The sequence below is a fragment of the Siphateles boraxobius genome, unplaced genomic scaffold (assembly GCF_051911475.1).
Source record: "Siphateles boraxobius isolate OS27281-9 unplaced genomic scaffold, OSU_SipBor_1 34, whole genome shotgun sequence".
NCBI classification, from domain to species: Eukaryota; Metazoa; Chordata; class Actinopteri; order Cypriniformes; family Leuciscidae; genus Siphateles; species Siphateles boraxobius.
This window is the reverse complement of record NW_027508964.1, coordinates 449,726-462,724: the sequence shown is the minus strand read 5'-3', so window position 1 is coordinate 462,724 and position 12,999 is coordinate 449,726.

The window sequence follows — 12,999 nt, the reverse complement described above, 5'->3', positions numbered from 1 at the left end:
CAAAGTAATGGGGATTTTATTAAGTCCCAGAAATGGATGTAGAATTCAACGGAAAAACCATCAACCCCAGGGGATTTCCCTCTCTTCATAGAGAAAAGAGCTGATTTAACTTCCCCAATTGTCAAAGTTGACTCACAAAGATCTTTAAAATCATTATCAATAGTTGGAATATAGTTTTTAATAGTTTCGACAAAAGTCTCACAATTATCTGAATTAAATTCGGAAGTATAAAGTTTGTCATAAAAGTTTGTGATAAACCTAGAAATTAAGTTCGGATCATTACACCTGACGCCATTCATATTTAGAGCTGTTAATGAATTTCTCCTGCAATTCCTCTTCTCTAATGCAAAAAAGTAACTGGAGTTAGTCTCTCCTTCTTCTAACCATTTGGCTTTTGACCTAATAAAGATCCCTCTAGCTAAATCCAAATAAGCTTGATTGATTTGTCAATTTAAATCTCTTAAAATGAACTCTTCCTCCTGAGTTAATGTTTTTTGCAATAAAGTGTTTATTTTATTTAGGAGTTCAAATATTTTTTTATTTTTAGAGGATTTTAGCTCTTTACTTCTTCTGATGGCAATCTGCCTAGCTTTATATTTAAAAAATTCCCATTTTGTTTTATAACCGTCACTGGAATTTTCAGAGAATATACCAGAAAACAAGTTTTTAATGCCATCATTAAAGGCTGTATCCTTAAGGAGAGAATTATTAAATTTCCAATAACCACGCAAACTTGAAGTTTTTCCAGTGTTACTACACAATTTTAGACTTATTAGCTTATGGTCTGAGAGGGGAGCGAAAGAATGAGAAATATCTTTTACAAATTGAAGAGCTGATGAAGAGATCAGGAAGAGGTCGATTCTCGATTGGGAAGACTTATTTCTATTTGACCAAGTAAATTCCTGCAAATCAGGGTGAAAGAAACGCCATGTATCTGTAAGAGCAAATTTCGAGCATAATGATAAAATGTTAATATTTAACTGCTGGCTATCGTTATTTCTAGGAGGAAGTCGGTCCAAGGAGTCATCCACACATTCATTTAAATCCCCGCCTAAAATCACAAAAGAGTCTGGGTACTTGATAATTACTTCATTCATTTCTGAGGTTATCTTAGAGAAGAGAAACCTGTTGGCAGATCGGGAATTGAAACCATAAATATTACAAATAATAAAGATTGAGTTATCCTGTTTAATCGCTAAAATAATCCATCTGCCTTCATCAGAAGATTTAACTTCTAGTATGTGCCCTTTAAATTTGTGCAACAAAATTGAAACTCCAGCCGAATGATTAGAGCCATGACTACAGTAAATTGCATTTCCCCATTGATTTTTCCAAAATTTTACATCCATATCACTTGAATGCGTTTCCTGAAGAAAAATTATATCTGACTCACTGCTTTTACAAACTAAAAAAACAGCTTTCCTCTTTACAGCTTCACGTAAACCCCTCACATTTAAGGATACAACAGAAAAATAATTAAACTTAAAATCCATCGTACAAAGAAAAAGTTTAGTAGGCTACCTCTTGTCTGAAAAAAATCGGCACAAATCTATTTTGAAATAGGAACAATAACCAAAATTAAATCACGAACATTAAATTAGAGTATAATCACTCAACCTCCTTGCTTGTCGGCGCGCATTAGATAACATTAGTAAAAAACAAAACAAAAAAAAACTGTCAATATATAATAACTTGAACGATCGAACTGAACATGGTCAATCTTTATCAACTTACACAGCAGAGTTTGCAGTTCAACCGGAGAAATAACAAAACCTGGTTTCCCAAAATGCGTTGCCTATGGGTATGAAAGGAATAGTCTTATTTCCTCTTCAACGAGGAAAAAGATCATATCCGCACCGCAGAACCGAACCGGTCTATTTTACATCAGAGAAGTTGAATCTTTTCCCGTCGATTAAAGCAAAAGCACCGCGAAAGGAGGCTTTCTTTCCTTCATCTCTGGCTTTCTTAACAAGAGGCATAGGTTTTTCTCTGGCGGCCCTATCCTCTGGTGAAAGGGCTTCCGTGAGTCGCAACTTATTGTCGAAAAGAAATTTGCAGCCTCTAGCAGAATGCCAAACGGTGTCACGAATACGACGCAGAGCAAACAGTATAATGATTGATCTGTGGGAACCATCATTTCTTCTCTGGCCAAGACGATGTGCAATGTCGACGGCCTCCTCAAGGTTGTCGCTGATCCCGGGAACTACATTGCTAAGGACATCGATTGCAACTTTCCGGACATCCTCGCCATCCTTTTCTCTCACGCCATGTAACTTTAAAGTCCATCTCCAGCTGTAACGCTTACATTCACCCACCTCTTCCTTCATGGTTTTATTCATCTTTTGAAGCTCATGAATCTCGGTTGCCACAACTTTCAGAGATTCCTTGTGCGTTGCTACCTCAGCAACAAGTTGAGTCACAACTGACGACATTGCCTCAATCCGCTTAGCCGTCGATTCAGTCCTTGTGTCAATTGCAGAAATTTTCAGTAACATCTCTTCATATTTGCCAGAAAGCTCACGAATGGCCGCCAGAATTTCTGCTGAAGAGCCGTTACATGTCCATGCTTACCCGTTTTGTTTTTTTTGTTGGAGGTTTTAAGGGAGTATCAGGCAAAGGAGTAGCAAGAAGATCACTCAAATCTGGGCGCGAATCGAACCAGTTGTGTTCGTCAGCATTATTCGATGAAATCACATCCACAGAGGAAACGGCGCTATCGCATTCGCTCCCTTCAGCAAATTGAATAGGCTCCGTAGTTGACATGGGCCCGTGTGCTGTCACGTTCGAAGTTTGTCTATTTTTCTTTCTTCCCATAGATGAAGTGGCGCAAGGAGGTTAAAATGAAGAAGGCAATCACTTACTCGTTCATAAATAGTAACTGTCAAATTATAATGGCTATAATCGTCCCATTTCCAAATTTCCTGACGAGACGTTCAACAACGTGTTCACCTAACACCGCGCCATCTTGGCCCCCCTAGAGAGAGAGAGAGTGTGCAGTTGAATTTTCCTTTTGGATGTTTGGGGTGGTTCGTGACGTAAGGGGTTGTTGGTGAGGTAGGCAAGTTCCATACAGAGAGATGCGTCTCAGGTGCACGCCCCCCTCCGCTGGGCTCCGCCCACTTTTCCAGCATTTTTCAAACATTGCCAGTGGGTGGAGTCAGGCTCTGACCAGGGGTTTAATTACCCTTTAAAGACTTTTTTAGAGTCATTCAGTTTTACATTTAAAACTTTTACAAATATAAATTGCCCTCTGAATGCCAATGATTTCTTTTAACATCTCCATGTCTATGATTTTCAACTGAAACACTGTGCCTTACAACAAATAGCTTATTATCACTTATGACACAGGCTCAGATAACAGCTTTTAGCTGACATTGACTGAGAGAGAGAGAGAGAGAGAGAGAGACTATGAGGCATTCAGGGCTGGTATCTTTGCACCCTCATAAACTTCTAACTTCAGGCTTTATCTACCATCTTTTAACTCTAGCCCAGCTTAAGGCATCTTTTCCATAAATTACATGTATTTTCAATACAAGCATAATTTTGTATAGTTTTCTTTTGCCCATACAGGGAATTTAGACATTACAAATTTGCACTCACATTGAGTCTCTGTGTCACATGGCAGCTTCAGTCACAGCACACATACACTTTCAGATAAGCCAACTGTTTCAGCCAAATCACAAGCTTATCTTCTAAAATCAACACATCAGCTTCTAGTTCTCTCATGGTCAACACTAACAAGCTTTTGTTTAATCAAATGCCTTTTTTTACGCATTTTACATTTAGCAACTGTTAATCCTGTAACACTGCTTTTGCTTAACTTATTTATTTTTTATAAAAAATAATAATGTTTCAAATTTCATCTAAATTTTAGTTGTCAGGTTCTCAATTACCATAATGTAATACCCGACTTCAATCTTTTCTCTAGGAGTTTATCAATCTGCTTCTATGATTAATACTAACTTTTGAGACTGCGCTCTCTGCTTGTGATACATTTTTACTATCACTATAAATAATTCGTTAGATTTGTCTCTCTATATCATCTAAAACCTTATTGAAGCGTTTCATTCAAAACACAATCATCCTTTTATTTACCGGTACCTTTAAAATACTTTACAACTCATTTAGTCTTATCTGTAATTTTACGTCAACCGGTACTTTTTCTAATTCTTTCCTTTCAAAAGGAATTCCTTACACTTAAATCTTTCAATCTTCTTACAACTTTCAAAAGATCCATCTATGAACTTTCTTTTCACTTTCCTTAGTTCCTTCTCAGAACAAAACTTCAATATTTTCATTTAAATACTGTTGTACTTTCAAACCCACATCAATACAGCTACCGAGTGGGCATTTACAGTCACTGCGAAATGACTCCCACTGACCGCAATAAAACACTCTTATCCTGCCTATTGTTTGATCACGTGAGCTAACAGCTCCGGCTTCACACCCCTGAAGCAGTGTGTGCTATTCAGGAAATGCAAACAGAGCCACTGACGGTTCTCAGCATATTTTTACCACTGTCGCAGCTGCAAATACAATTACAATAGCCAAATCATAATCTTCATCATTACCATTATCATTGGCATCACATTAATTTTCATAAACTGCACGGAAAATCATTCAACATATTCTAAGCGGGTTTCACAAAGTCTTTTGATTAACTCTTGGTCACACTTATCTAGGGAAATGATCCCAGACCCATATTTTCCTTTATAAAACAGACAATATCTTTTTCCTTCAGTTTTCTTCATTACCAATAGCGTCTCGGTTACGTATGTAACCCTCGTTCCCTGAGTAGGGAACGGAGACGTTACGTCGGATGACCACGAATGGGGTTTCGCTTAGAACACCTATCGACTTCGAGTATTACAAAACGAGCCAATGGCAAAGAAATGCCATGGGTCTGCGGAATTTGCATGACGTAACTCCGCCCCACCTCGTGGGTATAAAAGGAGGACGCCGGCAACAGGCAGATATGTTTCTTCGCTGAGGAGCCAAGACTGAGCTCAGGCGATCCCCGCGGTACAGCGGAAAGTGGCAGGCAGACGTAACGTCTCCGTTCCCTACTCAGGGAACGAGGGTTACATACGTAACCGAGACGTTCCCTTTCGTTGTCACTCCGAGTTACGTCGGATGACGACGAATGGGGTTACCAGTCTAATCACGCCACCTTCTCAGCTGTCTTCCAGTGCCCTGCGTAAATCTGAGATCCCTGTCGTGAGACTGGCACGGACGAAGGACTCCTATTTAGCACAGGAATACCAAGGTACACTGGGGAGCATATCCCAAATTCAGGGGAAATATGCAATTACTGCCAACCCAGAGGGGGGGGACTTAGAGAATACACATGTGACCCGAAGGAGACATGGAGAACACTGGGGTGTCCAGCCGCAGGTGGAATATTTCAACCCCAGGGGTGGCAAGGTGGCTTGCCAAGGGAAAGACACATGCTCAAGAGGCTTACAGTGGAAATACACATGTGGGGGTCGCTCAGGGGAGGGACCATGCACACGGGAGGCACCTAGCCGACGCACAGGCAATAAACACTGGCGCCAACGTCAGGAGTGCTGGAGGGACTCAGGGCTTTCGGGGAAGCTCACCTGAGGAGAATATCCCACGTATCCAGTCCGTGGAGTGGAATGGCGAGCAAGCGAAGACACCTGAGCGGGTCCAGTACTAGCCGGTTGAAGCGAGTACATGAGAGGACACTGGCTCCACTCGGAGATTGTAGAATCTGGCGAATGTGTTAGGTGTCGCCCAGCCTGCAGCTCTGCAGATGTCTGTTAGCGAGGCGCCATGCGCTAGAGCCCAATAGAATGCCACACTCCGGGTGGAGTGGGCAGTCACACCAAGGGGGCACAGTCGACCTTGCTGCTGGTATGCCAAAGCAATGGCGTCCACTATCCAGTGAGACAACCTTTGCTTGGAGAGAGCCTTTCCCTTCAGCTTCCAGCCATAACAGACAAAGAGCTGGTCTGAGGTACTGAAACACTGCGTCCTGTCTACATAGGCGCGGAGGGCGCGTACTGGACAGAGCAGTGCCAAGGCTGGGTCTGCCTCCTCCAGGGGCAGCGCTTGCAGGTTCACCACCTGGTCCCGGAAGGGAGTGGTAGGAACCTCGGGCACATATCCAGGCCGGGGTCTCAGGATCACGTGAGAGTAAGCCGGCCCAAATTCCAGGCACGCTTCATCAACGGAGAATGCGTGCAGGTCCCCCACCCTCTTGATGGAGACCAATGCAACCAGGAGCGCTGTCTTCGTAGACAGGAACTTAAGCTCCACTGATTGCAACGGCTCAAAGGGAGCACTCCGCAGGGCAGTTAGAACCACTGAGAGGTCCCAAGAGGGAACGAGAGGAGGGCGAGGAGGATTCAGTCTCCTCGCTCCTCTCAGGAACCTGATGATCAGGTCGTGCCTTCCAACAGACTTACCTTCGACCGGGTCATGGTGTGCGGCAATAGCGGCAACATAGACTTTCAGGGTGGAGGGAGACAGCCCTCGCTCCAGCCTATCTTGAAGGAAGGAAAGCACGACACTAATCGAACATCTCCGAGGGTCTTCTCGGTGAGAAGAGCACCAGTTGACGAAGAGGTTCCACTTCAATGCATAGACGTGTCTCGTGGACGACGCTCTAGCGGAAGTGATGGTAGCCGCCACCGCTGGTGGTAGGGTACTCAAACCTGCCTCGTCCCGTCTAGGAGCCTCACGTGGAGGTTCCAGAGATCGGGACGAGGGTGCCATAGGGTGCCCCGTCCCTGAGAAAGGAGGTCCTTCCTCAGGGGAATCGGCCAAGGAGGTGCTGTCGCGAGGAGTACTAGTTCGGAGAACCAGGTCCGGGCGGGCCAGTATGGCGCGACCAGAATGACCTGCTCCTCGTCCTCCCTGACCTTGCGCAGGGTCTGCGCAAGAAGGCTCACTGGGGGAAACGCATATTTGCGGCCCCGCGGCCAGCTGTGCGCCAGTGCATCCGTGCCGAGCGTGCCCTCGGTCAGGGAATAATACAGGTCGCAATGGGTCGAGTCGTGAGAGGCAAACAGATCTAACTGTGCGTCCCCGAACTGGTCCCAAATCAGCTGAACCGACTGGGGATGGAGTCGCCAATCTCCCGGGAGGGGCTGAAGCCGTGAGAGCTCGTCGGCTGCACAGTTCAGGGCTCCGGGGATATAATGGCATGAAGCGACCTCAGATGCTTCTGACTCCATATGAGGAGGTGGCGGGCGAGTTGCGACATACGGCGGGAGCGTAGACCACCTTGATGGTTGATGTACGCTACAGTGGCGGTATAGTCTGAACGGACTAGTACGTGTTGGTTCTTGAGCACGGCCCGGAAGCGGCGCAAAGCAAGACGTACGGCCAGCAACTCGAGGCAATTGACGTGCCAGAGGCGTCGGGGTCCTGTCCAGGAGCCCGCGGCAGCACGTCCATTGCACATGGCACCCCAGCCCGTGGAGGAGGCATCTGTCGTTACAACAACATGCCGCGAAGCTCATTCCAGGGGCACTCCGGCCCGTAGAAAACTGAGGTTCGACCACGGGGTGAAGGTCTGACGGCAGGTCGGAGTAACTGGTACTCGGAGGGTGCCGTGTTGCCATGCCCACCTCGGGACTCGGTCGCGGAGCCAAAGCTGAAGCGGTCTCATAAGAAGCAATCTGAGCGGCGAACCGCGGCTGCAGATGCCATATGCCCCAGGAGCCTCTGAAGAAACTTCAGTGGAACCGCACTCTTGCGCTTGATAGTCTCAGGCAAGTCAGCAATGGCTGAGTGGAGAAGGCGACCAAGTCCATACCGAGAAAAGAGCTCCTCTGCACGGGCAAAGTCTACTCCTTCCCCGGTTGACCCGAAGGCCCAGACGAGCTAGGTGCCGGAGCACTGAGTCCCTGTATTCCCGGTAACCCCGTGTTCCCATGGAGGAACAAAGGCAGCCTCAACAACCTTGTGAAGGCGCGAAGAGACAGGGCTAGCCCGAATGGGAAAACAGCGTACTGATATGCGCGCGCCCTGACAGCAAACCGTAGGTATGTTCTGAGTCGAGGGAGAACGGAGACATAAAAGTAGGCGTCCTTCAGGTCGATCGCTGCAAACCAATCCTGTGGCCGCACACATCCAGAAATGCGTTTGGCCAGGAGCATCTTGAACGGCAGCCTGTGAAGGGAGCGGTTCGGACCAGGATTGGCCGTAACCCACCAGACTTCTCCGGGACAATGAGGTAGGGGCTGTAGACCCGGACCTCCTTTCGGCTGGAGGGACAGTCTCAATCGCACCCTTCGCCAGTAGGGTAGCAACCTCCGCTCTCATGATAGGGCATAGCCATCGACCAAAGTGGAGCGGACTCCCCTGAAGTGGGGAGGAGACCGTGCGAACTGAATCGCATAGCCGAGCCGATGGTTCGCGCGACCCAGCGGAACAGATAGGGAAGCTCTAGGCAGGCTCCCAACTGTGCCAGCGGCGTCGAGAACCACAGACGTCCCCCCTGTGGTGCAGCGAAGTGGAATGACCGGCCCAGACGTGGACGGCATAGCGGCCCGGAGTGGGGGCAAGGTCAAAACCGCACCCTGACAGAGGAGGCCAGGGAAGGACCAGCGTTCCACGGGGGCCTGCTCTGTCAAGGGTCTGGCGACAGAGGGGGACAGGGGCGAAGCGGTCGTGGACGGCACGCCGTGTCAACCACCTCCGGGACAGAGGGGGACGAGGAGAGCACGGCATGTGGGCGGCGCTCTGTGACGTCCGAACTCTCTGTGCTCAGAGACGGGAGAGTCAGTTCTTTGGAGAATAAGGATTCTTCCCCGGCCCTCACCCGGGGAAAGGAGTGGTCCTGCTACCAACTCCTGGAAAGAACTGAGTCCCATCTCTGAGGAGCCCATCCCAAGGGCGCCGCTTAACCCGGCGTGTAGCGGGGGGCGGGGCTGGAGAGGATTGTTTTGGCGTCCGACCGCGGCCTCCAGAGCCGGCCCGGCTGAGCGGGCGGGGTGGGAGCCGCGGGGTGCGCCCACGGCGGTGGGCAGACCGAGGGACCTGAGTGGACGGCGGGGCCGTCGGGACAGAGTCAACCTCAGTCTGCTCCATCCCCGAGGAGCCCGTCTCAGGAGCGCCGCTTAACCCGGCGTGTAGCGGGGGGCGGGGCTGGAGAGGGGCTGTGGCGTCCGCCCGCGGCCCCCAGAGCCGGCCCGGGTGAACGGGTGGGGTGGGAGCCGTGGGAGGGCGCCTTCGGCGGTGGGCAGACCGAGGGACCTGGGCGGACGGCGGGGCCGTCGGGACGGAATCAACGTCAGTCTGCTCATGAGCGGCTGAGAGCTGTTGGTGAAGCCCTCAACCGCACCGCCGGAGAGGCCGACCTGGGATATGGGAATGTCGGACAGACGGGTCCGCAAGATCAGGTTCAGCCACAGAATGGTGAGCATCACCTGACCCAGGGAGCGTACGGCCACTTTCGTCGCTCGGAGAGCAAGGTCAGTGACGGCGCGCAGCTCAGTGAAGAGCCCTGGGTCAGTCCCGCCCTCGTGCAGGTCCATGAGCATCTGGGTCAGGTGGACCAGCAGAATGACCATGGCATGCAGAGAGGCGGCTGCCAGTCCCGTGGCACTATAGGATCTCCCCACAAGCGTAGACGAAAAACTACAGGCCACGGGCAGGTGCTTAGGATTGCGCCGAGAAGAAGCACTCTGAGGACACATAGCATCGCAACAGAGCGTTCAGCCGGGGGAACCCCAGTGTACCCAAGGGCAGCGGCCCCATCGAGGGGAGGAAAGGCGGATGAGATCAGCGAACGGTCCTGAGAAGACAAGGGGGTCTTCTAGGACTTCGAGATCTCATCATGCACGTCCGGGAAGAGAGGTATTGGGGTTTGCCACGGACGAGGGTCGGCGGCCTTACCCAAAACCAATCGTCCCAGGAAAGCATGGCCGTCATCTCCGGATCAGACTCAGGCACAGCCGTATGCACACCGGAAGGTGGCAGCTGTGACGAGCCCTCACTTCCAGAAGACTCAAGCCCACCTAGTGATGCTGCAACAGACATGGCATCTTCCTCTGTAGCTTCAACTGAAACACGCGGGCCACCAGAGGGTAGACTCGCGGGAATCAGCAGTTCACTAGCGGGCACCGTCATTGAAGAGGGGGGCTGGGGTCACGGACACATAGTCGGCGCCTTGTTCCAGACCGTAACCCTCAGGTCACCCTGGCCACCCGCCGAAGATCGGGGGGTGGATGAGGGGACTCTCACTCTTGCGAGTTCACCGAGTCTCGACCTATTTATGACGCGATGATCACGTTCCCTTGCGAGAACATGAGTCAGCCACGAGCGCTGTTCAAGCATGATCAAACACACTAGACAGCGCTCGTGCCCATCAGAGTCCGATACCAGTCCGCTGCAACCAGAAATGCAGGGGCGAGCGTCTTTAAAAAGACATGCCGCGTGCGAGCTCTTTTATGAGAGGAGAGAAAAAACTCCGCGATGTTGAAGCGCACAGGGAGACACACACACACACTGGCAGATTACTGCACAGATCAGCAGGCACTGTGAGCTCGCTGCAGATCGCCGTCACACACAACACCAGAGAGAGAAGCTCGTCTCATAGAGCGAAGTCAGAGATGACTGTGGAGTGAAGAAATGCTCTTGGCTCCGAAGCGAAAACATATCTGCCTGTTGCCGGCGTCCTCCTTTTATACCCACGAGGTGGGGCGGGGTTACGTCATGCAAATTCCGCAGACCCATGGCATTTCTTTGCCATTGGCTCGTTTTGTAATACTCGAAGTCGATAGGTGTTCTAAGCGAAACCCCATTCGTCGTCATCCGACGTAACTCGGAGTGACAACGAAAGGGAACCTAATTTCTCTAACCATATATTATCTCCTTCCTCCCAACACTAGTAGTGTTCCTGCCTTCTTGCTCCCTACATGCACATACCATCTTTCTACATTCTGATGCTTTTCATTCTGCTTCGATCCAACAACTCACTGTTTGTAGGCTAAATTCTATCAGAAATTTTATTTTCATTAAATACTTTCTTCTACTATATTTCTTTTCAATCTTTCCCTACATGGCAGTTCCTTCTGTATCCTCTGTTCTACATACCAATTCTTTCTTAATTTTCAGTCCTACATGCTAATTCTTTCTTCATATTCAGTCCTACATGCTAATTCTTTCTTCATATTCAGTCCTACATGCTAATTCTTTCTGCATTTGTTTTCGTTCCCTCCTATCTGCTTCCTCAAATCTGTCTGCTCACATTCTTTACACACATGACGAAAACAACCGCGACAACTCTGAAGATGAACGGAGGTCTTACGGGCTTGGAACGACATGAGGGTGAGTCATTAATGACATAATTTTCATTTTTGGGTGAACTAACCCTTTAAGGCTCTTCCGTCTACTTAACGAGACTTTCTCAGGTATCTAAGAGCCGGTTCTTTTCAGTGAGCTGATTCAAACGAGCCGTCTCAAGGAGAAGAGCCGGAATGCCCGTCACTATCTCAATTTACCCCTCGAAAACCATCTCTGCCCGACCAAAGAGATAGTTTTAGCCACTATGGTTCATTCACAGTTATATCAAATTACATCGCACAAAAAAAATAATTTTACTGTCTCTTACCTGAGATGCTTTTACTGCCACCGAGTTCTTTCTGATTCCAGTGGGTTCCTTCTAGCCCTGATAGCAGCTTTGGCTCTTCTCTCTCAATTTGGCGAGGTACGATCAAAGCCTGTGCTTTGAGATGATCAATTCGTCAAATCCGCTGTCAGGACCAGAAGAAAACCTCAAGGAATCCGACTTCTGACACCAATTGTTGCGGCAGAAACAATAACTAACAAAATAGCATCACAGCATAAGAGACATCAGGATTCCAAATTAAGGTATGTTTTAAGGCATTTATTCTTGCAAGAATAGGACCCAGTCGCCCACACAGTCCAGCTGCAGGGTGAGTGAGACATCGAGCAGGGGGAGGCGAGCAGTCTTATACTGTTCGATCTCTTGTTTAGACAAGAGGAACAAAGGAACTTTATGACTACCCCAAAAGCAGGGGCTCTTCTCACCTCTGAAGTCAGAGTTCACTTGCCCAAACACCTGCTGAGTGTCTCACACACACCCTCCAGCTGTATAAAGATAATAACAGAAAACAGGGCCCTCTGTTCTCGTACACAGATCACAGATAAGGAACTAAAATCAATGAGAATATAAAAATTTCTACAACACTCTCTACCAAAGAGACTGGATGTTTAAAGGCCATGTTGCAGGTTTAATTTTTCAACGAATTTGTGCAATTTGCTTGTTGGTAATAAACATTTAAACTGTTATCCATTGTATTTTATGTTGTTGGGTATCACAAAAACGGAATATAATACGAAAAAAGTAGGTACTATCTTACAGCGGTTTGCAACGATTCTCCTTTCCCACACAATGCATTGGATTACGTCACCTTGGGGAGAGAATTTACCAAAGCCCCCTGCCCGCCTTGTTGAGAGCGACGAGTAGTAGACGAGAGTAATCAGATAGCACAGATTATAGATAAATACATAGATATAGAGAGATAGATAGACGAGATATATAGATAGACTAGATATATAGATAGTCAAGTATAGAGAGAGATAGGCAGACAGCATAACGTTAGCAGATATAGCTAACGTTAGCAGCTAGATAGAAATATATAGTAGATTGTAGATTGACAATGGTGAACTACTGTGTTTGTGCTGGGTGTAAAAACTCCACCCAAACAGGACACAGGGTCCATGGCTTCCCTATGAAGGACAAGGCAACCCTCAGACAGTGGGTACAATTTGTCCGTGTTAGGTGGGCAAATTTTTCAATGACCTCCGTCACCACAAACTCAAAGATCTGCAGCGCGCATTTCAGGGAGGAGGATTACGACCCGTTTTTATGTTTCCACTGTTCGATCGCGCCCGCGCCTCTCTCTCTCTCACACTCACACACACACACACAATATGAATACATGTATAATTCCACACCTAATAGCTAGCATGATGCTTTCTATTTCTAGATGACAAAGA